Genomic DNA, 27,187 nt, shown 5'->3' with positions numbered 1-27,187 from the left:
AAGTAGGCAGAGAGGCAGGCCGAGAGAAAGGAAGGAAAGCAGGCTCCCCGCTGAGCAGAGAGCCCTATACGAGGCTCGATCCCAGGACCCTGAGATCACGACCTGAGCTGAAGGCAAAGGCTTTAACCCACTGAGCCACCCAGGCACCCTGGTAGGTAGATTCTTGAGTCAGTACAGGTTGCAAGAAAGCAGAGGCTGAAGGAAGGAAATATCCACCACACAAGTTAGTTTCTGGGAGCAAGCGGCAGAAACAAACTGACCAAATTCAGCAGAAAAATAATTTCTTACAAGGGACTGTGGGTAACTTGCAGAAGCTGGTTTCCAGCTATAGGGTGATTTAGTGGTGAGGTATATATTTGATTCTAAAGAATTACAGCATACGGCAGGAAAAGATGTATTTGTTTCAGAAAACTTAAAACTTGGGGTGCCTGCGTGGCTCAGAATATGCTTCCCTATTGGAAAGAGCTTACTTTCCCATACTTGGGGTGCCTGCGTGGCTCAGTGGGTTAAAGCCTCTGCCTTCGGCTCAGGTCATGATTCCAGGGTCCTGGGATCGAGCCCCGCATTGAGCCCCACATCGCATTGTGCTCTCTGCTCAGCAGGAAACCTGCTTCCTCTTCTCTCTCTCCCTGCCTCCCTGCCTACTCTCTCTCTCTCTCTGTCAAATAAATAAAATCTTAAAAAAAAAAAAAAAAAAGAAAGAAAGAAAGAAAAAAGTTAAAACTTCCCTTCCTCTGAACCTTCCAAGAAGATACATCTAGGCAGCTGGAGGGTTCTTGGTTTGCTGAGAACACGTTCTTGTTCGGAATGATGCTGTTTTTTCCTATACAAGATGACAGCCTCACATTGTGTGTAAGGAAGAGAAGCCCAAAGCTAACTGCGCCACAGAGGAGAGGGGGGTAGGAGAGGTGGGTATAGAGGAGAACCTGGAGAAGAGAGAGGCCTGGGGTCACTTGAAGGGACCAAGAACTGCTGGGGACTATTTGAGCAAAACCCAACTCTTGTCTCTAGATCAAAATCTTTACTACAATGTCCATTTCTCACTAAAGCCTGTGGTTAAGTTTGACTCTGGGGTAATTCAGTGCTGAGGCTTGCTCCTTGGGAAAGGGTGTGAGTGGAGGTCGTGGGCAATCACACCTGCACTGCATTTTGAGACCCTGCCCAGGGTTTTTGATGGTAAATTCAATTCTCAGCTGAATTTGGGTTTCAACTTTTACCCTAAATAAAGAGCCAGACATATTCCATTGTATCTAGAGTTAACAATACTGTATTATGCGCTTTAATTTTTGGAAGAAGTTAAAGCTCCAGTTAAATGTTCTTGCCTCTATAGAAAATAGAAAGCCAAACATGCCCCCCCCCCAATCACTGCCCAAGTGCCAGTGTAGGCTAATCCAGCCAAGGCAGAAATGGTCTTGGAATATTATCTCAACACCAGAGGGTATCTGTGGTTGTAAAGTCAGCATTCTGGCATGAGCAAGAATGGATTTTTCAGAAAGTATATTAATCAGGATCCTTTGTTTGTAAATCATGGAAATTCATCTCTAATGTGTTAAGCAAGTCAAACAAACAAAACCCAAAAAACATAAAAGGGAGGGTGGAATTATTGGCTCACTTGAATGTGAAATCCAAGAATAGGGCTGACTTCAGGAATAGCTAGATCTAGGCACAAAAGTCAAGTCATCAGAAATTTGTCTCCATCTCGCTACTTTGCCTTTCTCTGTGTTGGCTTCTTTCTCAGAATATGCTCCCCATCTAGTGGAAAGATGACCCCCAAAAGCTCCATCCTGACATCTTCAGCCCTATTGGAAAGAGCTTACTTTCCCATTCGTTCTGAGGAAATGACCATAACTGACTCTCAAGGGAGACTGATTGGATTACTTCCCCGGCCCTGGAGTTGGGAGGGTAGGGTCAGCCACACAGGAACTCTTGGAGCTGAGAGTGCAGGCAGGAAAGTCTCCCAAAGGAAATGAAGGTGCTGATAGCAGAAATAGAAATGGCAAAACAGCCATCAGTGAAAAACTGAGATATACACCCTATGAAGTGAGCTCAGGAGACTGATGTTAGAAGCAAAAAACAAACAAACAAAAAAAACCAAAACAACACTAAACTTCCTTGTATGACCCCCGGCTGGAAATTGATGTTTAATCCAGCCATGAAGGATGCGTGATTTATTAGTAAACTTCAGTGTCTCCAGGAAGGGGCGAGGTGGACTGGGGCAGATACCCTTGGCTGATTCAGGCCCTCACTCCCTCCCTTTTAGCCTTCGCTTCAGAGACAGGATTTCCTGGAGCTGGAGCTGCTGCTGTGGACCTGGCTCTCAGACAAGCAGAAACCTCTGGTCAAGGACACATGCTACCAGAAAGAGAGATGTTTGCAGACAGTGCCGCCCTGGGGACAAGAGAGGAGGATATTGGCTGTGGGCAGAGCTGCCCTCTGAAATGGTACAGGGTGGTGGTGGGGGACAGAGAGAGAAGTGGCAAAAATTAAGAGGCTTTAAGATCTGGCAGTAGAAATCAAATTCCAAGCCACAAATCAACGCCTCCATTTCTAGGCAGGAATGATCAATGCCACTTACTGGGATCTACAGTGAAAGGGGGAAGGTGCCAGGATTCATATAGTTTAGAGACAGCAAGAAAGAGGCGGGTGCTCCCCATGTGTGTTAAGACTGATGAGACCCGTGTTATGAGCCATGGGACAAGAGGGGACAAGATGTGCTTGACAGGGGCACCGGAGTGGCTCAGTGGGTTAAAGCCTCTGCCTTCGGCTCTGGTCATGATCCCAAGGTCCTAGGATCGAGCCCCACATCGGGCTGTCTGCTCAGCAGGGAGCCTGCTTCCTTCTCTCTCTCACTGCCTGCCTCTCAGCCTACTTGTGATCTCTATCTGTCAAATAAATAAATAAAATCTTGAAAAAAAAAAAAAAAGTGTTTGACAGCAGCTCAGAGAATGTGGCCCTGCCAGGACAGCTGCAAGCTTTCCTTATAGGAAAAGTAGAATTCCCTGGATTTCCTAGGCAGAATAGCTTTTATTCTCTACCTCTCTCTACCTGCTCTCTGGCCGTGGAAGCTGACCTGTGTAGACTTAGTCAACAGGAGTCCTGTACTTCTGGCTTCAGGTTGGGTTTGGCCAGCAGAGAGTCCCAGCTGGAGACACAAAGTTGGAAGCAGAGGTCAAGGTATTTCTTCCCTTGGCTCCCTTCTTATGGCAGAGACTTGGGCTGGCTCTGCTCTCAACTAAAGGTCACTGCTCTTCTTAAGGAGGCCTACTCCATAGGACTCTCATTCTACCTTCTTGTCACTGCTCCCCTCTTCCCCTTGGTCATTCAGGCCTAGAGGGGATGACAGTTTTACATTCTTGCACTTGAGGCTCCCATGCACTTTGTAAATAGTTCCTATATAAAGAAAACCTCCTTCCATTTTCAGTGGAGTGGGCCATCTGTTTGTTGTCAGGACCTGAATGATACTGTCCCTGAAATTCTCCCTTTTAACAAAGCAGGAGGAGGAAGAGGGGGGCAGTGAAGGGACAGTCCTCAGAGAACAAGAAAGCAGCAGAGTTTTGGCCGAGGAGCCCCTGGGGAGGCAGAAAGGAGGTAGATAACGCTCAGCCTCCTGCTTCTGAACGCAGGCAGAAGTCCTGGGCATCCCCCTCCCACCCCCCCGCCAGCTAGGGAGAGGGGGATGGGCAGTTGTTGGCACTGAACAGGTCCCTGTAGCCGCTGGTCACACTGAAAGGCAGACTAAGGAATTCCAAGGACTCCTACGAGTTTCAAACACTCGCCATGACCAAGAAGGCCAAGGTGCCTCCGAGGGAGCTCACTAAATGCATGGTTTTTCCCCTTTCCAAGAGATGAGGCACTGGGAGCTGGGGTAAGCAGGGGACTTCCTCGTGCTGTGGCTAGGCTAAAGGAGAGTTGAAGGGGTGGGCATGGGGCTTGTCTCTGAGGGCAGAGGAAGTGAGAGAGAGAGGATCCAGGCTGAAAATTCCACCAACTCTCCAGGCCCCTTTTGATGCTACTGCTTCCACATTTCAGCCAAGAGTGGCTCCAAATCTCCCTTGTTTCTCTTCCCCATCAAAGCTCAGTATGTGTGTGCAGGAGGCCTGGGGGAGGGAGAGAGGCTCCCTTGAAGAGACTGGGGGCGGAGGGGGGGGTTCCGGCATGAGAGGAGAGGAACTTCTGCCCCTGGACGCTCACTGAGCTAGAACCCCACAGGCTCATCCTGGGACTACTGCTGGAATAAACTATGGTGAGAAAGCAGGGACAACCTGGGCCATGCTCCCCTGAGAGTGGGGGCCTTTGTGAACATAGACAGTGAACCAGAGTGTTCTGAAGATTGAAGGTTCATCAGAGGGCCTATGTGAGCAAGCTTGTCAGGTCCAGGATGTGGTGGGCCTGGGAGGAAAAAATAGGTCTACCCTGCCCAGTTCCTCATAGTCCCTGTGGCTCCATAAGACAGAGCACAAGAGTTAGAGGAGGGTCAGGAACCAGGGAGCTAGATAGCAGCCACTGGGCCAAGCAATGGGGCCCTGACTTGAAGGAGGAGCTGGGGACAGACAGTCAATAAAGAGGACAGGTCACCCTGATCAGCAGAACTCCTTGGCAATGAGGGGGCCATAGAGCTGAACAGCACTGAAGAAACTACGCATATCTCTTCTGGGGAGACCACTACATCATAGAAGCCACCAAGGGCAGAAATTCCCAGAATAAGCTCAGGAAACCCTTTTCACTGCGGGGCAAAGTTAGGGTGACAGGAGTCTCAAGAAGCTTCCTCCCCACCCTTAGGAGTGGTCCATCCCCTCACCAAACCCCCACAGTCACAATTCAGATCTGGGTGGGATAGGATAGATAGCAGATTAAAGTTTTATTTTTTTATTTTTAAAGATTTTATTTATTTATTTGACAGAGAGAAATCACAAGTAGATGGAGAGGCAGGCAGAGAGAGAGAGAGGGAAGCAGGCTCCCTGCTGAGCAGAGAGCCCGATGAGGGACTCTATCCCAGGACCCTGAGCTGAAGGCAGCGGCTTAAACCCACTGAGCTACCCAGGCGCCCAACAGATTAAAGTTTTAAATTGGGCTGGTCTGAGTTTTAATACCCAAATGAGACCAGAAAGTTGTAAAAATTCTACCTTTGTTATTAAAAAAAGAGTCATGGGAGTGACTAGGTTTGCTTCACATGTCTGTCCTAACAGATTAAAATTCCTCCATGACCGGTTGCCATCACAACATGGCCACTGGCCATTGCACCGACCTGAGCCAAAGAGATGGCCTGTGAACCGGAATGCCTGCAAAAGGCCTGAGATTCATCCCGACCAGGCCATCCTGGGTGACGAGGCCACTCCTGAACCAATCACTGTGGCCGAGAGACTGCGTTTGCTGATTATAGTCAAGCTTAGATCATCTTTGCACCCCGGGAGCTGGCTTCCCTGGAACCTCAGCGTTCCCCAAGAGGATGTGGGTGTTACAGGGAAGAGGGAAGGGAGGATGAATTTGGGGAAGTGTTGCATTACAGATTTTCCCCATTCACTCCTCCGAGAGCCTTGAGTTTCTGCCCTAGGAAGGGTGTGGAAATAAAACTTAAAATTCCAGGTGTTTTATAATTCCCAGAATAAGAGCCAGTGGCACGCTTGAAGACAATGCCAACAGGTACACGGGAGGGGCAGAGCAGAATTCAATACCCCTGCAGGAAGGAAAAGGGGGCGCGAGCAGGCATGCAGGGAGTCCAGGCACCTGCCTGCCCAGTGGACACCACGAGGGAGGGGGAACAGGACCCGGCTGTTGCAGGGAGAAAAGTCATGTCCGAGGGGGAGTTTTCTGAAGTCAGACTGTGAAAGAGAAAGTGAAAGAAGCCACAAAAAGAGCCCCCTCCTTTATTGCCTGAAGGAAACCAGTTAAAAAGTCGATTTTCCTGTTATGGATCAGAGTGGGGAGACAAGGTGACCAAATGCAATGTGGTACCCTGGATGGGATTCTGGAACCAAAGAGGACATTACTGGAAAAACTGGGAAAATCCAGTGAAAGTCTGCAGTGTAGTTAACAGTAACTACCAATGTCAGTTTCTGAGTTGGGGTAAAGGTACCATAGAAAGGTAAGATATGAACAAGGGGGAAGCGGGGGGAAAGGGGGGGGAATGGACCCCTCTGCACTATCTCTGTGCATTTTCTATAAATCTAAAATGACTCCTGGGGCACCTGGGTGGCTCAGTCATTAAGTGTCTGCCTTTGGTTCAGATCATGATCTCAGGGTCCTGGGATCGAGCCTCACATTGGGCTCCCTGCTCAGCAGGAAAGTCTGCTTCTCCCTCTCCCACTCCCCTTGCTTGTAGTCCCTCTCTTGCTGTCCCTCTCTGTCAAATAAATAAATAAAATCTTCAAAAAATAAAAAAAAGACTCCAAAATAAAATTTATTTTTATATAAAAATTATTTTTTAATAAAGTCAGTTTCTCATGCTATAGATTCACTTTTATTATGTGGTAAAAGCCCCACATTGGGGATTTTACATACAAATGAACACACGTCTGTCTTTAGGTCATCAAGGCATCCCCGGTACAGCTGTGGAAAGAGCCAAAGACCAGCCATACCCCTCTAAGATCCCGTGAACTGGCCTCGTGTGGAGGAGGTGGAGCCCATGAGGCACTCAGCACAGGGCCGAGCCCGTAACTAGTGTCCAGGGGAGGTAAGTAGTCTTAGCCCTTCCCATACCTGGATAAGTTGGAATGTGCCTGCCTTCTCCTTGTGACCTCCCACGGCCCCCGTCTTAGAGGTGGGGTGAGTTGTTCAGCCGCTTAATCGAGTCTTTCCATGGGGCTGAGAACCCCAGCCCTGAGTTCTTTGTATCTTTGGTCCGAGCAGGCTATACCTCACCTCCTGCCATGTGTCTGGACAGCCTGAGATGACTCTGTGCTGGACTCTGACCCGATTAACGTTATTGAATCCTTACATCCGTCTGGGAGGATAGGGATCACTGTCCCCATTTTACAGAGGGGGAAACTGAGGCTTGGAGAGGCTGCTGTCTGCTCTCAGAACAGCCTCCTGAGACAGATAAGACAAACAGGGCCAATAACTCTAGGTAAGCAGAAAAAAATGGGGGGGGGGGGGTGTTGCTGGAGAACTTGGAGAGGAAGCTCACTTTTGCTTCCCTTAGTCAGAGGACTTTCGAGCCAGGAAGGTTTTCAGGGAGAAGAGGATGAAGAGAGCATCCAAGAGGTAGAAACAGTGAGAGGCTGGGCACTGAGATGGGATCCCCTGAAGTCTAGCAGTTCTCAGGCAGTCTTTCTGCCTGGGCTAAAGCCCAGGATCCAAGCAGACAGTGGGTTGGGACCATAAGCAGAGGGATTGGTGGGACACCAATGTCCATTGGTGGGACATGGAAAAACATCCCTGTCTCTGGGCTGGATCCTGCCTGAGGCTAACATTCACATTCCCTCATCTGTAGCTAAGGACCTCTTTGTTTCTGTTGGAAGGAGATCTCTGCTAGGGCATTTATGGGTCACTGCTGGGAAGACCCAAAATAGGGCATAGATGGGAGAAACAATTTAGTATCTATTTTGTACAAAGCCTTAAAATGGGGATCAAAGGGACTCAGTCGCCTTGTCCTAGGAACACTGTGAGGATCAAAGGGACTCAGTCGCCTTGTCCTAGGAACACTTGGGCTGGGGAGCATACTGACTGCCACAAACAGGTGATGAGCTAGTCCATGAGAAACAGGGCCCAGGACTGTGGGTGCTCAGAGAAAGCGCCCAGCTTCTGGGGGTGGAGGTTCTCCCTGGCCAGACTGGGCCAACCTGGTAGCTGGGTAACCAACAGAATCAGCAGTCCTAGTAGGAAGGAGAACCCCCTCTGCCTCTCCAGGAGGAGAATCAGATCCAGGAAGAAGTGGGGCCCCTCCGGAGGCCCAGCAGGGTAAACCAGGCCTCCCCATGTGAACAATCACCTTCCCACAGCGGGGTGGGATCTGGGCATGGCCCCGTGAACAGGGTCTGTTGAACAGGGGCTTGGCTTCCAGAAGGTGTGATGGCGTCTCACTGTTCTACATGACCTCTATAGCTCATACAGTAGGTGTGATGCTCTGAACTTACCATTTGCTAGCTGTCTGGCACCAGACCAACCCAGAGACCTATTCTCCCCTCTCCTACTAAGGTACATGGGGCCAGGACCTCTCTCAAGTGCTCTGGCCACTTCTCCGAGGGTGTGCACAGTGCTGAAGTCCCCTGGGCCTAGAACCCAACTCAAAACTTGCATTTTGCTGCAGAGCCTCTGAGAAAGGGTTGCATCTATGATGGGGAGAATACAGGCAGTGTGCTCTCACCATCACAGATGCAACCCTGATCCAACTCATAAGTGTTGTCCATTACTTGGGGATCTTTCTCCATGCCAACATTCTTTCTACTGTTGCTAGATGAGTAGGAAGGAGCCAAGACGATTCCCTCTTGGAGGAAACTCCATGATTTCAGGGAAAAAGAACCTAGAGAGACTGGAAGTGTATGGGACGCTGAGCACGAAAAAGGGAACAGCAGCAGGGGTCTCCTTTGCTCTTGGGGTCTTAGATGAGATGTGGAAAGAAAGATCATGAGGCTGGACATAGGTGGATCCTGCCACAAACAACATGGACCTGAGACGATTGCTCTAGGTGGGGAGACAGAGGGGGCCCCCTTGGACAGGGGGCCTGCATGGGCCTATCTCTGACTCTGTCAGGATCTCAGGATCACAGGATCCTGGATCATCAGAGACGAAGGAGCTACAGAGCCCCTTGCATCCGATCCATGACATTGAAGGGAAGACCAAAGTCCAGAGGGAAAGATGGCATGGCTTAGATCATCTAGTGTGTCAAGGTGAGGTCCAGCCTCAAACCAGGGTCCTGCCTCCCAGATCAGAGCATCTCCTTTCCCTGCTCAGGCAAGTCCAACCCAGCAGGCAATGTTCTCTCTGGGACTGGGGAAAGGGCCTCTGGGGAGACTGGTGTCTCCACCTTATTTCTCAGATAATGAAGTGTCAGAGATGGGCAGGGACTTGCCTGAGGTCAGGCAGCCAGAGAGCAGCAAAACCTGAGTCTCCTTAGACTCAGGTGTCCTGACCCCCAGCCCAAGGCTTCTCATTGCGCAGTGTCTCCCAAGGAGAGGAGAAAGGAGCTCACATTCACTGAACATGTGTTATGTATCAGGTCCCTCACACATATTCTTTCCAATCCCTGAAACCTGGGAGACAGATATTTGTCCATGTTTAACAAATCAGAGAGCAGGGGTTCAGAAAGGTGAAGCAACTTGCCCAAAGCCACACAGCTGGTGGTTGGCCCCACAGAACTGAAGCCTAAGTCTACTACTTCAAAGCCCGTGCTCTCATTCGTAATCAGGCTAAGTTGGGTTTGGGACTCAGGGCTGACAATGCAAGGAAGTGGTTGGGGAAGCCGGGGCAAACTCCAGGCACTGCCCAGGCTCCCAGGCTGCCGGGTTGTACCAGTGATAAAGATCAACAGAAATGACCTTGGGACAGCAGGATCTTGCCTCCCGCTGACAGGTTTTTTTTTTTTTTTTTTTTTTTTTTTTTTTTTTTTTTTTAAGGGTGTATCGATCCACACCCTGCAACAAAACCACACAAAACAAACAGCTGATGGCATAGTTTCTGGTGTTGCTAAGATACTCATTACCACGTGGCTTAGGGCCAGGACACCTCTGACTTCAGAAGTTTGGACTTCTAGAAGCTCTAACATGGAAGGGCCTCCCAAGCTGTCAATCTACCCCAAGTAGGGGTAGACTTCCCAACTAGGCCCATCCAACCCTGTTCCGACCTCACTGACTATCTCTAGAAGCTGCCCATTTTGCCTTTCTCACTGAGCTGAGACCTGCATTCTGGGACATCCCCATAGTCTCCTCTGGGGACCCAGAGTTAGCTGTTCTATGGCCCTGAGTGACCCTATTAAGCTAGGAGGACAGTGACTCCATATTCCCTGCTTTGGGTCTGAAACTACCTGGCCAGGGGCATCAGGGCTGAAGTCATTCCTGAGAAATGGGCACAAACCTAAAGAGAAGAGCTGATTATTTTCCTCCCACTTTTTAGGCTTTACACCTCTGCTGATACAGCCAGACATTAAACCCACCTTTGTAGTGATCATATCCCACTGTGTTCTTATCATCTCAGATCCCAAGCCTTTTAAAATTGGTCCAAGAATAGGATCTTGCATTTCCTTTCTAATCTCCATCTTGTAAATATTAGCAATTCATAGTGATACGGTGCTTTACAGTTTCCATAAAGTCCCCTTGGGGGCGTCATCCCCTTCCATGCTTCAGACAGTTAACTGGACCCCAGAAAGATGACTGATGTGAAGTGTCCCTTGGGGAGGCTGGTCCCAGCAGGAGTTCCAGCAACAGCTGCTGGGATGACCGTGAGCATTAAGTGGTCAGGATCCCGTGCTCTGAGGAGCCCAGAGCAGGGAAAACCATATGCAGCTGTAAGGATATCCAAAAAGGCTTTCTTGAGGTATGGCTCAGAGGCAGCCCAGAGCCTGGGGCAGGGCTCCAGGAACAAGTGTGATCGGAAGACTGCAGGATGAGGAGAGAATGAGGAGACCTCCTGGTTTGGGTGGAGTCCTTCCCAAGGCAGAGGATGGGCCAGATGTTCTGGAAAGTTCCCAGCCAGTGTTTAGGTTCCCTCAAATAAGTTATACCAATCTTCCTTCCCTCTCATTGGCTGAGGAGCAAACAAAAGCTCAGCCATAACTAGAGCTAAGGTGTCCTAGATGGCTCCCTAGCCAGGGATCTTCATCAACCCTGAACCAGGCCGGCCCAACAGTCAGTCCGGCACTCCCTTAGTTGGCTTGAGGAGGAGAAAATTTTCCCCTGCCCTCTTGGGTGCCCGACTGGTTGGGAAGACAGGCTTTTGCATTTTGAGTGAGGTCATTTAGGCAAACGGGTTCCAGGAAGGCTGATGGTGGAAATTGGGCACGGGTGACAAGCCTGTAGACATCACTCTGGAGGTGGACCAACATCCCAACTCATGCTCCTGTTTCTGGGCCTAGGAGGGGTTGTTTGGGAGCTGGGTCTGACTGGATCAGAGAGGACCCACCCCAGTCCAGGGGCCAGGCCTATGGGTGGGTCCTAGCTAAACTTGCTCACAAGGGTCCATTGTGGTTGCATGGGCAGGCTCTGGGCTCCGCCAGCTCTTCTGGCTCTCAGAAAATGCTTCCCGTCTGGCAGCTCCTGGAGCGGTCTGTCCTTGGCCAAGGCACCAGCCCCACACCCGGCCTCTCTAACCCAGTGGGGATCCTGGACTCTTGCAGCTTCAGAGCTCTGGGGTCCAGCCCCCACTTCACAGCCAGAGTCCCTGAGGCTCAGGGTAGTGGGCACAGGTCAGAGCAGCACATGTGGACCAGAATCAGGATCAGAACCTAGCCCTCTGGGGTACCTGCCTGGCTCAGTTGGAAAAGCATGTAAATCTTGACCTCAGAGTCATGAGTTCAAGTTCTACATGGGGTGTAGAGATTACTTAAAAAAAAAAAAAAAAAGGAACCAGCACTCTGGCCATTTTTTCAGTTCTTGCTACCCATAAGATGCAGTAGCATTTGGACTCAGAGAAGGGAAGGGGCTGTCCCATCATACAGCCAACTGTGGCAGAGTCTGGGTGAAATGACTGGTTCCTAGGTGGCTGCTGGGCCACCCAAGACCACTGGGGAGATCTGGTACTTCTTGGTCTGCTGTGTGGCCTTGAGAGGTTGGCTGTTCCTCTGTGTCTGGAGGTTAGGGGGATTTCAACTGGCAATCTAGCCCTGACGTCCTGGGTTTTCAAATCAGGTATGGATGCACGGGGATGAGATGAGGAAAAGAAGCTCTGGAATTTGGGGGTTTGCTCTGGGGGGGGGGGGGGACTGAGGGCCCCCAGCCCTTGCCTGGGCTAACAGCGCCACCTGGAGCCTAATCGGTCGGGGGTGTCCCACTGAGGCTGGCAGGCTGAGCCTTCCCTCAGTGAAGGCCCTCGGTGCCGCCCAGTGGTAGGTGCTGGGATAAAGAAGGGACTCGGGTCCCTGATGCAATGGCAATAGCCCACGATGACCGCTTGACATGAAGTGACAGCAGACAGTCCAGGACGAGGAGGGGCTCTGAGCACCACAGGGCTGTGGAGGAGAGGAATTACCATCATGGCGATTCTCACTGACTATCCTCTGGGCCAGTCCTGGGCCAGACCCTGGGGACCCTCAAGAAGTTGACTGTGGTCTAATGGAGATGGAGGGAAGTAGAGGTGGGAGCCCAGGGCCAGACACATGGAGCTGGGTCTTGGAGAATAGTAGTAATTTACCTTCTGTACTGAGGGCATTGCAGGCTCAGGGAAGAGCCTAGGGCCAAGGCAAGGAGAGAGTTCATGTGTGTAAGCTTGAGGGCAACAGCTGAGAAGAGAGGAAGTGCCAGAATATGAGGTCAGAAAGGTCACAGCCCTGAGTACCTGTGGCCAACACAGCTTCCTCACAATTCCCCCCGCCCACCTCCTGCTTTGACCCCCAATGCTGGCGGGAATAGAGCCCCTGCCTCAGACTCTAACCCCATCTCCTCTAAGTCAAGCTACCCAGCTGAGATCCTGATTTCCGGCATTCCCGTCCTCCCCAAGCCAGGAGCTGGGTCAGACTGTCCATAGGCTGTCCACAGGCTGACACCATCCTGTGATCCCTCTGGCCTCCAGGGAAGCCAGGCATAGCTCTTGGACCAAGGGAAGACTCTCCAAATAGTTACTGAACTCTGTTCTCAAGTTCAAGTTCCTCAACCTGGGCACAATAACAGTGCCTACCCCATGGAGATGTGGTGAGGATTAAAGGAGAACATGTGCATAAAGCCACATTACTAACATGGGTTGATGCCGGCTAAGGAGGCTTCTTCCCCCTTCCCCTCCCTCTGGGCACATCCCTTCCAGAAGGGAGAGCTCTGGGATCCAGATCATTCCCCCGACTCCCTGCCACCACTACCCTCCCCAAGGCCTCAGGTCTTCTACTTTCCTGAGTCCAGAGAGGCTCTACTGTGCACTGCACAGGGAGATTTGTTTATTATGTTTTTCTACATTTTTTTAAAGAAAATGTAGACTACAAAGGAAAAAAGAAATGTATAAACAAACATCCATATGCTCCTCTGGATTCAATAATTAATGATTTGCCTTATTCACCTTATCGCTTTCTCTCTTTTATAAAAAATATTTTATTTATTTATTTGACAGAGAGAGAGAGATCACAAGTAGGCAGAGAGGCAGGCAGAGAGTTGGGGGCGGGAAGCAGGCTCTCCGCTGAGCAGAGAGCCCGATACGGGGCTCAATCCCAAGACCCTGGGAGGAAGGCAGAGGCTTAACCCACTGAGCCACCCAGACGCCCCAGGCTTTCTCTTTTTTAAAAAGCCTGATCCGGGGCACCTGGGTGGCACAGTCAGTTAAGCATCCAGCTCTAGGTTTTTGTTCAGGCTGTGATCTCTGGGTCATGAGATGCAGCCCCAAGTCAGACTCCATGCTCAGTGGAGAGTCAGTTTGGGATTTTCTCTCTCTTTCTCCCGCTGCCCTTCCCCACCCTCTAAAATAAATAAATAAATCTTTAAAAAGTGATTTTTAAAAATCTGAACCATTTGGGGGCACCTGGCTGGCTAAGTTGGTCAAGCATATGACTCTTAATTCAGGGTCATAAGTTTAAGCCCCCCATTGGGCCTGGAGCCTACTTAAAAAAAAAATCTGAGTCGTTTGAAAATAAGTTGCAGATACCGTAACACTAGATGACACTTAAGACCTGAGCACACAGTTCCTAAGAACAGTGGCCTACATAATCATCCTCACAATTCTGAGAAAAGGATGAATCATTCCATACTGTCATCTAATGTCCAGCCCATATTCGTATTTCTCCCAATTTTCCCCAACTGTATTTTATACCTGCTTTTGGGGAGGAATGGGGAGAGATCCAGGATCTAATCAATGTTCACTCATTGTATTTGATTGTTGGTCTCTTCATTCTCTGGAAAATACTTCTTTTCTCCCCCAAATAGGAAAAGTTACAGAAGAAAATAATCTGTAATCTGAGCACCTTGAGCTACCCACTGTTGGCATTTGGGCATTTTTTTTCTTTCAATTAAATGATTCCTGGGGCACCTAGGTGGCTCAGTCAGTTAAGTGCCTCCCTTTGGCTCAGTCGTGAACCCAGAACCCTGGGATTAAACCTCACATTGGGCTCCCCGCTCGGTGGGGAGCCTGCTTCTCCCTCTCCCTCTGCCTGCCGCTCCCCCTGCTTATGCTCTTTCTGTCAAATGAACAAATAAAATCTTTAAAAAATTTTTTTTAAAATTCCTAATATATATGGCATTTTAAAAATGACATCTCCATTGAAATATAATTCATATATTATTTAATTCACTCATTTAGACTATACAATCCAATGGTTTTTAGAATTTTCACAGACATACACAACCCATCACAATCCATTTTAGAATATTTCTATCACCTCAAAAGAAAAAAATCATGCACCTTTTAGCTATCACCCTGTAGCCCTGAGCAACCACAAATCTACTTTCTATTTCTTTTTTAATTTTTTTAATTTATTTTTATTTTATTATTATTATTTTTAAAGATTTATTTATTTATTTATTTGCCAGAGAGAGAGAGAGAGAGAGCACAGGCCGGCAGAGTGGCAGCAGAAGCAGAGGGAGAAGCAGTCTCCCCACCAAGCAAGGAGCCTGATGTGGGACTTGATCCCAGGATGCTGGGATCATGACCTGAGCCAAAGGCAGCCGCTTAACCAACTGAGCCACCCAGGCATCCCTACTTTCTATTTCTATAGATCTACCTATTATGAACATTTTATATAAATGGAATATAAGGGCACCTGGCTGGCTGAGTCAGAAAAGCATGAGACTCTTGATCTCATCGTCATGAGTTCGAGCCCCATGCTGGGTGTAGAGATTACTTATATAAATGTTTTTTAATCTTGAAAAAATGCAATTATGTAGTATGTGGTCTTTTGTGCCTTTTTCCATGTAGCATAATATTTTCAAGGTTCATCTGTGTTGTAGCATGTTTCAGTACTTCTTTCCTTTTTATGGCCAAAATGATGCTGCATTGTATGGGTCTACCACATTTTGTTTATCCATCCATTAGTTGATGGACATTTGGGTTGCTTCTATCTTTTAGATATTATGAATATGTTGCCATGAACATCTGTGTTCAAGTTTTTGCATGAATATACGTTTTAGTTTCTCCTGGTAGAAATCTAGGAGAGTAATTGCTAAATCGCATGATAACTTTGTTTAACTGTGAGGAACTGCTAAGCTGTTTTGCAAAATAAGTGTAACATTTCACATTCCAACCAACAATCTGTTAGGATTCTGATTTCTTTTTTCTTTTTTTTTAAGATTCTATTTATTTATTTGAGAAAGAGCAAGAGAGCACAAGCAGAGGGAGCGGCAGAGGGAGAAGCAGGCTCCCCACAGGGCAGAAAGCCTGATACAGGACTCAATCCCAGGACCCTGGGATCATGAGCTGTACTGAAGGCAGCCGCAAAACCAACTGAGCCACGCCGGTGCCCCAGGATTCTAATTTCTATACATCCTCCCCATATCCTCCCCAACATATGTTAGTTTCTGACTTTCTTCCTTCCAAATTGGAATTTAAATTCTAGTTAGTTAATATGTAGGGTAATATTGGTTTCAGGAATAGAATTCATTGATTCATCACTTACAGACACCCAGTGCTCATCACGACCAGTGCCTTCCTTAATGCCCATCACATATCTAGCCCATCCCCCATCTAGCCCATCCCCCACTCACTTCCCTCCATCAACTCTATTTGTGCTCTATTGTTAAGTCTCTTATGGGTTTTTCCCTCTCCCATCCTTTTTGTTGTTGTTGTTCCCCTTCCCATATATTCATATGTTTTATTTCTTAAATTCCACATATAAGTGAAATCACATGGTATTTGTATTTCTCTGACTGACTGACTTCACTTAGCATAATACACTCCAACTTCATCCATGTCACTACAAATAGTAAGATTTCATTCTTTTTGATGGCTGGGTAATATTCCATTATATATATATTCATGCTTACTGCATCTACTTTATCCATTCACAATGGACATCTGGGCTTTTTCCATAGTTTGGCTATTGTTGATAATGCTGCTATAAACATACCCCTTCAAATCTGTATTTTTGTATCCTTTGGATAAATACATAATAATTCAACTGCTGGATCCTAGGGCAGTTCTATTTTTAACTTTTTGAGGAGCCTCCATGCTTTTTTCCAAGTGGCTGCACCAGTTTGCATTCCCACCAATGTAATGTAAGAGGGTTCCTCTTTCTCCACATCCTCGCCAACATCTGTTGTTTACTGTGTTGTTAATTTTCACCATCTGACATGTGTGAGGTAGTATCTCATCATAGTTTTGATTTCTATTTCCCTGATATCCAGTGAGGTCTAGCGTCTGTTAGCCATCTGGATGTCTGACTTTTTTATTATGACCATCCTTGTGGTTAAGACGTATCTCATTGTGGTTTTGATTTTCATCTCCTTCATGTTTAATGATATCAAGAATCTTTTTCTTGGGGGGACGCCTGGGTGGCTCAGTTGGTTGGACGACTGCCTTTGGCTCAGGTCATGAACCTGGAGTCCTGGGATCGAGTCCTGCATTGGGCTCCCAGCTCCGTGGGGAGTCTGCTTCTCTCTCTGACCTTCTCCTCACTCATGCTCTCTCTCTCAAATAAATAAAATCTAAAAAAAAAAAAAAAAAAAAAAAAAAAAGAATCTTTTCTTGGGGGATGTCTGGGTGCCTTAGTAGGTTAAGCATCTGCCTTTGCCATCTCCCAGGGTCCTAAGATCAAGTCCCACATCAGGGCTCAGCGGAGTCTGCCTTTCCCTCTGCCTGCTGCTCCCTCTGCTTGTGCTCTCTCTCTCTCTCTTTGATGAATAAATAAAATCTTGGGTGGGAAAAAGAGAATCTTTTCTTGCATTTGTTGTTTATTTATCTATTCATAAATAGATTTTCCATCCTCTCTGGGGAAATGTTTAGTTAAATCCTTTGCCCATTTTTTAAAAATTTGGGTTACTTATTTATTTGTTTTTTCAGGCAAGAAAACCTTTTATTTTAAACCACAGATAGTCATCAGATGGCCACAACTACCCATTTTATTAAAATCACAATTCAAATATGTACAATAGAAATACCACAGTATTCACGAGACTCCGTTTTTAGAGCAAGTGCATGGAATGTTGCATGAATTTTGCACATAGCTTCCAATATCAAATTGAGATTTATTTTACTTGAGGATGATAGAAATTTCCAAAAGACGTGATTATGAAAAGACAAAATGTCCATCCCTATATATCTTTGTATGCCAACTAGTGGTATCCTTAAAATTAACATTTACAAAATCCTTAGTAAAACTAGTTTGTTTTTCTTTTTGACAGACAGAACACAAGTAGGCAGAGAGGTCGGCAGAGGGTGAGGGAGAAACAAGGCTCTCCGCCGAGCAGGAAACCCAATGTGGGGCTCGATCCCAGGACCCTGGGATCATGACCTGAGCCGAAGGCAGCTGCTTAACCGACTGAGACACCCAGGCATCCCATAAAACTAGTTTTTTTAAAGTTGTCCCAAGTGGGACATAATCCAACTTCCATGTTTCACAATTCATTCTACCTTGTGATCTACAGGTTGTTTTCTGTGCACCTTCTGCTTTCGTTTCCCCATTTCCTCTGGAAATGGTGCAGGACCTTCCTTTCTAGCCTCACACCTTCCCTCTTTCCTTTAAGTACCTTTGTCAGTCTTCATTCCAGGTTCTTTGTGCGCAGATATTCTTCCTGGTTTAGGTTTAGGTTTTGGTGGAGTGGGTTTTGCAGACAACCTGGCAGACAGTCTGGTGGTCTCCTATTTCGTTGCTTTAGATCCATCCTCGCCCTCTGTATTCTCTGGAGGCTTTGTTCAGGGCATGAAGCCTATGTTTGTTACAGCAGCAGCTGAACAGTAAAGCAATGGGCTTGATCAGCGGATACCGCTGCTCGCGCAAAGGGTATAGCAGAGCCTGGCTTCTCAGACCTGCACCTCCTGGGTTGTTCTGGGTTTGTTATCTTTTTTACCATTATTGAATTGTAATCTTTATATGTATACATACATATATTCTGGATCTAAGCCCTGATCTCATATATGATTTGCAACTATTTCCCCCTCTTCTGGGGGTTGTCTTTCCATGTTCTTGATGATATTCCTTGAAGCACTAATGTGTTTCATTTTGATGAAGTTCAATTTGTATATTCTTGTTGTTGTCAGTGTGCTTTTGGTGTCCTATCTAAGAATCTGTTGCCAGATCCAAGGTCCTAAGATTTATTCCTGTGTTTTCTTCTAAAGGTTTATGCTTTTAGCTCTGATGTTTCAGTGTTTAATCTATTTTGAATTAACTTTTGTTACATGGTATAAAGGAAGCATTCAGCTGCCCTCTTTTGTATATGTGCTGCCGAAGCGAGCACATCAGCTGCCCTCTTTTGGATGAGACAACAACTGTCCCAGCAGCACGGCGCTGAGAGGATGAGGAATACTGGCCATCTTCCTGTCTCAGGAAGATAACAGAGCCTGCTGCAGGGAGCTGGAAGGGAAAGGAACCTGGTATTCTTAGTTTCAACAGCATATGACAGAGTTTGCATCAGGTTGAGGCGGTGGGGCAGGGAGAGAGTGAATCATGGCTCAAATGCTACAAAGTCACTGTTCTTACCAAAACTTAGTAGATTTTCCTGAATGAACATTCCTTCATTTGCTGTATGCTCCTAGGATGATTTCTACAGAATATATACATAACATTTCTAACAGTTATGGTTGTTCCACTGGGAAGAGGGTCTGTAGGGCTCCATGTACCACCATGCAGAAGTTGGCCACCAGCTCTTTACTTTTTATTGCCAAGTAGTATCCATTGTTTGTACGTGCCATACTTCATTTATCCATTTACCTGTTGATGAACATTGGGTTTTTTCTCATTTGAGATATTACAAATAAAGTTGCTGTGAATATTTGCATAAAAGTCTTAGTTTGGACATAGGCTTTCATTTCTCTTGAGTTAAGGCCTGGAAGTGGAATGGCTGAGTTATATGGTAGGTTTTCCCAAGTGGTTGTACCGTATTACCTTCCTGCCAACAGTGTCTCAGAGTTCTAGTTGCTCCATATCTTCATCAACACTCAGTATGATCACTGTAAAAAAATTTTAGCCATTCTAACAGATGTTAGTGGCATCTCATTGTAATGACTAATGATTGATGTGTTTGAGCAATCTTGGATCTGTGTTCATGAGATTGGTCTGTAGTTTTCTTTTCTTGTGATGTCTTTGTCTGGTTTTGGCATTAGGGTGATGTTAGCCTCCTAGAATGAGTTAGGAAGTATTCTCTCTGCTTCTATCCTCTGAAAGACATTGTAAAATATTGGTATAATTCTTTCCTTAAATGTTGGGTAGAATTCACCAGTGAACACATCTGGGCCTGGTGTTTTGTGTTTAGGAAGATTATTATTGATTCAATTTCTTGAATAGATATAATCTAATTCAAGTTGTCCATTTCTTCTTGTGTCTTTCTGCAGATGGTGTCTTTGAAGGAATTGGTCCATTTCATCTAGGTTATCCAATTTGTGGGCAGAGTTGTTCAAGATATTCCTTTAGTATTCTCTTGATGTCCTTAGAATCTATAGTGAATTCTTCCCTTTCATTTCTTTTTTTTTTTTTTTTAAGATTTTATTTATTTGGGGGAGCCTGGGTGGCTCAGTGGGTTAAAGCCTCTGCCTTCAGCTCAGGTCATGATCCCAGGGTGCTGGGATAGAGCTCCGGGGGCCGGGCTCTCTGCTCAGCAGGGAGCCTGCTTCCTCCTCTCCCTCTCTCTGCCTGCCTCTCTGCCTCTTTGTCTAAATCAAGGTCACAAAGATTTTGTTTCTCTGCTTGGTGCTCCTTCCAAGTTTTGGGTTGCCTTGTACGTATTATTTTATATTTTGCCCTTTTCCCCCAAAACCTTTCTTAAAAATTTCAAGTATATGGAAAAGTTAAAGGAGTAGGACCATGAATGCCCACATACTCTGCTGACAGTGCATCCATTGTTAATAATTTGCCACATTTGCTTTATTTCCTTCCAGAAACATTTGACAATAAGTTGCAGAATTTTGTAACACCAAAGTCTAAGCAAGCTGTCCTGGAAATGTGCTTTAAAAAGCAGCAACAGTAACATGTTTCACTGACTATAGTGACAAAGGTAGCACATACCCAGTGTGGAGGGCTGGGAAGAAATAGAGGAGTAAAAGAAGAAAACCGCCCTCTGGCTTTATTCCAATTCCAAGATCACAGGGGGCCACTTGCCTGAGAGGTCAGTGGTGAGGATGGACAGGGCTCAGGTGCAAATCCCTGATTCCCACTGTAGCACCCTCTTCCTGGGGCCACTACCTGCTGAAGAGCTCTCAGCTGGGAGGTCAGGATTTCCCAATGGGACCCTGAGCTGGCTCTGCCCTCTTTGGGCTTGTCTACGGTGCTTAGCCTCCCTCCCAGAAGGCTATTTGTGTCTTTACTAGGGTAACTCCTCTATTGTGAAAGGGCTGTGTGCCCCTCCCTCCAACACCCTACCCCAGACTGGCCTCAGGATCCCTGCTGCTTTTGCCTGGAACATTCCCCTCCCCCACTCCAACCATCACATCCTATTCTTAGAATCACCTTGTCTCTCCCTCTTTACTTGCAGCCAATCATTCATTCACCTGTTATGGGCCAGGCTTGTGCTGGAGGCTACTCCACACCCTTATCTCACTTCATGCTCACAATTACCCTTAAGGGAGGTTATCATGGCCATTTCAGACTAGGAAACTCACCCTTAGCACACTGGGCAAGGTCAGTCACCCCAAGTTAGGGCAAAGCCAAGCATGTGCAGGCCACTATCTCTGCCTGTCAAGACATCAGAGCCCTTGTCTGCAACCTCAGTGCCCTACGTGCAGAGAGGTCAGGTCTATGCTGACATATCTGAGATCTGTACCCTATCCCCCTGTGTCTGTGAATCTAAATCTGCTTCTTGCTTTAGAGTCCAGAAAGCTTCAGGGTTGCCTCCTCCACGAAGCTCTCCCTGATTCTCACTGAGAGTGATCTTCCTTTTTTGGACACTCTCACCCTCTAGAATCAGTGGCCTGATTCTTCTGTCTCTCCCATCCCCACTCAGATCCTCCTTCCAACTGTACAAGAGCCTATACGCTGGGCATGTAATCAGCTTCATTCAATACATTTTAAATTTTATTTTAATTTGTTTGCATTATCTCTTTCTAATATTTATTGATTTTCTCTTTTTAAAAATTTATTTATTTGTTTGTTTATTTGTTTATTTATTTATTTCAGAGAGAGAACATGAGCAGTGGGGAAAGGGAGAAGCAGGCTCCTCCTGAGCAGGGAACCTGATGTGGGGCTCAATCCCAGGGGCCTGGGATCATGACATGAGCCAAAAGCAGTCACTTAACCAACTGAGCCACCCAGGTGCCCCTTATTGATTTTCTTTTACCTTCTTGTATAATATTATATTTTCTCTTATTAATACATGTTCACAGGGTGCTTTCAGCTCAGGTCATGACCTCCGGGTCCTGGGATTGTCAGGATCAGGCTCCCTGCTCAGTAGGGAGTCTGTTTCTCTCCCTCTGTCCCCCACCACTCATATGTGTGCTCTCTCTCAAATAAATAAAAATCTTTTTAAAAATGCTCACATTATCAAAAATTTAAGAAAGAAGAAAATCATTCCAAATTTTCCATAGATTACCATATTAATATTTTCATAGATTATTTTTTGGTCTGATTTCTGTGGTTACATATATTTTAGGAGTTAAGACCACACTGTATAAACAGTTCCAAAGTCTGCTTTAAAAAAAAAAACAAACAAACAGGGGCACCTGGGTGGCTCAGTGGTTTGAGCATGTCTTCGGCTCGCGTCATGATCTCAGGGTCTTGGGATCAAGCTCCACATTGGGCTTTCTGCTCAGCGGAAGCCTGCTTCCCCCTTTCTCTCCTCCTGCCTCTCTGCCTACTTCTGATTCTCTCTGTCAAATAAATAAATAAAGTCTTAAAAAAATCCTTTTAAGAATAAATAAATAAATAAATAGATAGATAGATAACAACAGCAGCAAAAACTGAGGGATGCATGGGTGGCTCAGTCATAGGTGGCTGCCTTTGGCTCAGGTCATGATCCCAGCCTTCTGGGATTGAGTCCCACATAGGGTTCCTTGCTCAGTGGGGAACCTGTTTCTTCCTCTGCCTGCTCTGCTTGTTGCTCCTCTCTCCCCCTGCCTGTGTTCCCTCTTTCGCTCTCTCTGTCAAATAAATTAAAACATTTAATTAAAAAATTGACATTAAACCAAGGACATTTTCCATGTCACTAAAAGTTACCTGGGTCATACCCATTAAGATGGTTAGAATATAAAAAAGATAATAAAAGAGGGAGCGAGGATGTGGAACAATTTGAGCCCTCATATGCTGCCAGTGGGAATGCAAAATGGTGCAGTCCCTTTGGAAAAAGCTTGATGGTTCCTCAAATAGCTAAGCATTGAGTTAGCAGATGATCCAACAACTTCACTCATAGGTATATATTCAAGAGAAATGAAAACATGTATCTGTACAAAAATTGTACATGAGGGGCACCTGGGTGGAGCAGTCGATTAAGCATCTGACTCTTGGTTTTGGCTCCAGTCATGATCTCAGGATGGTGAGACTGAGCCCCGCATGGGGTACCACACTCAGGAATCTGCTTAAGACTTTTCTCCCTCGGCTATGCCACCAAATAAATAAATAAATATTTAGAAGCAAAAAATTGTACATGAATGTTAATGTTATTTTTCATAATAGCTGAAAAATGGAAACAACTCAAGTATCCCCCAACTAATGTGAGTAGATAAATACAATATGGTATATCCATACAATGGAATATTTTTTAGCCATAAAAAAGAATGGAGTGACGGGGCACCTAGCTGACTCAGTCAAAGGAGCTTGCAACTCTTGATCTCAGGGTCATGAGTTTGAGCCCCATGTTGGGTGGAGAGATTACTTAAATTAATAAAACAAAAAAAAGTTTTAAAATGAATGAAATACTGATACATGCTAAAACATGGATAAATCTTGAAAACATTCTGTGATGTGAGAAAGTCAGACACAGAAGACCACATATTATATGATTCCATTTCCATTAAATGTCCAGGAAAGGCAAATTCATAGAAACAGAAAGTGTTACCTGTGGGCTGGTTTGGGGGAGGGGAGGTTTGGGAGCAAATGAGCAGTGACTGCTAATAGGTATGGGGATTTGTTATGGAGTAATGAAAATGTTCTGAAATTGATTGTGGTGACGGTTGCCAAACTTTGTGAATATACTAAAAATCATTGAACTGTACAGTTTAAGTGGGCACATTTTATGTTATGTGATCTATATCAATAAGTCTGTTATTTTTTATTTTATTTTTAAAATTTATTTTAAAATAATCTCTATACCCAGTGTGGGGCTCGAACTCATGACCCTGAGATCAATGGTTGCATGCTCTACCGACTGAGCCAGCCAGGCGCCCCTCAATAAATCTGTTATAATTAAAAACAAAAGAACTCCATGGCAGCATTTTTAATGTGTTTAGATGTTATTCCTTTGTACAGCTGCATCATAATTTATTTAGATTCCTATTGTTGGAACTTTATGTTTTCTATTAATTCCTTTGTTTCACAACATTTCAAACACAAAAATGAATTGAATAGTATAATGAACCCCTGTACCCATCACCCACTTCAACAATTGTCACACAAGTGCTGTTTTTACAGACATGGATTTATGAACATTCTTTTTTTTTTTTTTTTAAGATTTTATTTATTTATTTGACAGAGAGAAATCACAAGTAGATGGAGAGGCAGGCAGAGAGAGAGAGAGAGGGAAGCAGGCTCTCCGCTGAGCAGAGAGCCTGATGCGGGACTCGATCCCAGGACTCTGAGATCATGACCTGAGCCGAAGGCAGCGGCTTAACCCACTGAGCCACCCAGGCGCCCTTATGAACATTCTTGTGCATAAATCTTTGTTCAGCGTCCACACTGTTTCCTTCCATTTATACTGAATTCAATTCGGTCCTCACCACTCCCTCACAATACCCTACCAGCATACCCATGGGATTTGACGAGTCAGACACCGCCCGACTCCGAGGGGCTCCCAGTCTGATAAAGGAGGCTGATACTTGATTGAAGTGACCGGTAGGGGCAGGGGCTGTGTTACTGGAGGGGGCTCTCAGCCTAATACCCAGGAGGAGCCCTTCCACACACCACGGTCCTTCCTACTAAGGGGCCAATTTCCCAAACCTCTGCAGGCCCTGTCTTTCTTCCCTTTTGCCACACAGGGGCGCCAGAGTCTTTCACAACCTCTGAAATCGTCCATCAGCCTCGTGGGTGGGTGGCTCGGGTGAGTGAGCTCTGTGCGCCTTCTCCTGGTGACCCTGGCCTGGTGATGGCCATCTCTTGGTCTTAGGATTTTCACACAGGAAACAAAGGAGGTGAATTCAATGAGCCATCTGGACCCAGCTTTAGCCAACTCTCATAAGCAATGTGTCCTTGGGGTCCGTTCCCCAGCACCTGCTTCTGGGTGGTCCAGGGGATCCTTGTGCGAGCCACTCCACTCTGGGTCCCAGGAGAGACTAATGCCTACCAGGGCAACTTCCCGCTTTTTAGAGGCCCACAGGAGGCCACAGATTTGCTGAGACACTCCAGGTCCTGAAGCAACATTAGGGCCGTGGGTGGTGGAAGGAAAAATGAGTCACCAGGGACTTCTAAAGTCCCTCTGGCCCAGCCCAGAGGATATGCGGGCCTCAGGGGGAGGGAATGGTCTGTGGAGGACCGTAATGTGCCTGGCATAGCTGAGGGCTGAGTCAAGGGACAAGGTGTTTGTTTTCCTAAGAGGGCTTCTTCAAAGTTGAAGTGTCTCCAGCCCTGTAGCCCCTCCTGCCTCAGGCAACAAAGGGGACCCTGGGCCAGGCTCTGAACTCTGACTGGATGTCTGGATCTCCCCGGGGAACTCTCCCAGCTGGGATCCCAACATACCCCTCCTGGCCTTGCCTCTCCTTGTCCTTGTCCTTCCCCCAGTGCCCCATCATAATCCAGTGAGTGGTGGCCAGAAGCCACTCCCCAAATGGCCAGGCATCCCAGTCACCAGGGGGAGGAAGGGCCCGCTCACGAGCACCCACTGTGTGTGTGAGCCTTTCCCTGTGCCTGTCACTTTGTATCTGTTATCACATTTCTTTCTCACAGCAGCAGCCTCATAAGACAACCATTCCACACTCACTTCACAGAGGAGGAAGTCAAAGTCAGCCCAGCAGCACGAGGCTCACTCAAGACCAGGCTGGTCTGACTCACGCCTGTGTCTCTTTCCTTCTCCCCACCTGCTTTCTGCACCCGCTCTGAACTGCTGTGCACAACACCTATCTCACCAACTGCTCCTTCACTCCCGCACACACCCCTGCCCAATCAGGGGCTCCCATGCTCCCTAAATCCCATACACCAAGTGGGGGTGGAGGTGCACTGATAGACCACGTGAGCCAGACTACTGAGATATGGGTAGGGATACCTGTGAAACAGAAGGCAGGGGGCCTGGCCTTGGGGTCTGGCTGCAAAGTAAAATTTCATGATCCAAGTGTGGTCTGCAGACCAAGCTGGGACCTTTCTCATAACCCACTTCAGAGTTTCTAAATCAGAATCTGCAATTTAACAAGATCCTTGGAATATCGGGGCAGAGAGGAGGGAAGTGAGCAATTATCCCTGAGCGAGAGGGGGCTGGCTTTGGGTCTGACCCTGGTGTCTCCAGCCTTTGCCCCATCAGCAGGCTGAAACCTCCCTCCTCTCCTGTCTTTGGCAGTTGGTGCTACTGTGGGAGGTTATCCAACTCAGCCTCGGGAAGGTAGGTTGGATCCCTCCACCCTGTTTGAAAAGAGTATAAATAGCCAGGTTCGTCCCTGGTCCTTCCCAGGGCTCTGACAGGCTGGGGGCTGGGAAGCGCATCAGGTCCCCAGCAACTGGCAGAGGATGGCTGCTCTTCAGTCCCTCTCCTGAAATGTGCCCACACTTGTTTATGACTCTCCCACCCAGCATCATGGTGGGGTCAAAGCCAAAACTCTGGCTGACCTCTCCCTCCTTGAGTAAGGTAAGGGCTAGGTCCCTTGGGGCTGTTGGAGCCTGAGGCCTGGGCCAGTGCCCCTCCCTATCCCTGCTGTGGCTAATTTTAGGGCTGTCTTGACAGCTGCCTCAGCTCAACCTGGGTCAGTTCTCTGCTCAGCATTAGGGTCATTTGGGGTCAGATGGGGAGTGGGCCAGGCCAGCCCCAGCTTTGACTACAACACATAAAATTAGACTCCTGACCCCTGGGCCACCATCCCCGTGGCCTGGAGAGCTCCCCTCAGTACTTACCAGCAGGGTGGGACAGGAGCTAGTCCTACTCTCAGTCTAACAACCCTTCCTAGGCAAACCAAGTCCTGAAGCCACAGAGATCAGAGAACTCAGGACTTGAAGACCCTCTAGCTCAGTACCTTGCCTGCAGAAGGGAAAGGGCAAGGGGCTGAGGCCTGGACCAGAGTCACACTGCAAGTGAGAGCAAAGCTTGGGGCTGAAGCCCCAAGGCCGGGTGTAGGTATAGATGGGTCCAGCATTTGAAGTAGCCCATGAAAGTCAATCCTGGGCCTTGGTACCTCCCTTCCTGGAAGATGAAGAGAGGGGACCCCTCTGATGCCAACCCAACACATACTTCTTAAGCCCCCTTGCCATGCCCAGCTCTCTAGGATTCAGGAATCAATGGCACCTGGAACAGTTAGTAGAGGAAGAATTTTAGCCCCACAGGGTCGGAATCCTTCTCTCTCACCAACATTCTGGTCCTTTGTTTCCTCCCTGTTGACATGGTATATGTTTATACATATTCACAGACTGATTGGGACAGAGGGTGATGAATGGAGGATGGAAAGAGCACTGGGAACTCAGGAGGGTGAGGTGCCCACTGGGCTGCCAGCTAGCTGGGGACACAGGCTCCTTCCCATGGGGAACCAGAACCTGAGTAGCTCTCACAGTCTTCACCCCCATTGTCTCCATCCACATCATCTCTCACCCAGTGATGTTGCAAGAGGAAAGGGAAACAAGTCTTGAAGCTGACCTGGGCAGGAGGGAAAGGAAATGCAAGCCGGGGTCACAGAAGGAAGCTGTGGTTCTCTCTTCCTCTACCCG

The 27,187-nt window shown here is 47.2% G+C and overlaps 1 protein-coding gene across 2 annotated transcripts in view; it reads left to right on the top strand.

Moving 5' to 3' along the window:
- The first annotated feature begins 3,778 nt into the window (after positions 1 to 3,778).
- The window catches only part of P2RY2 (purinergic receptor P2Y2), a 66,814-nt gene continuing 43,405 nt past the window's right edge, over positions 3,779 to 27,187 (top strand). The window contains exons 1-2 of one of the 2 annotated variants that reach the window (XM_059133343.1): positions 3,779 to 3,865; positions 6,523 to 6,670. The gene's annotated coding sequence lies outside the window, so the exon portion shown is untranslated. Of the gene's footprint in view, positions 3,866 to 5,926; positions 6,083 to 6,522; positions 6,671 to 27,187 lie in introns of those variants that run through there. The other variant, XM_059133334.1, reaches the window with a different exon arrangement.

This window comes from Mustela lutreola, chromosome 1 (assembly GCF_030435805.1).
Source record: "Mustela lutreola isolate mMusLut2 chromosome 1, mMusLut2.pri, whole genome shotgun sequence".
NCBI lineage: Eukaryota > Metazoa > Chordata > Mammalia > Carnivora > Mustelidae > Mustela > Mustela lutreola.
The sequence above is the reverse complement of the archived record's forward strand: the minus strand, read 5'-3'. Positions and strand labels throughout refer to the sequence as shown.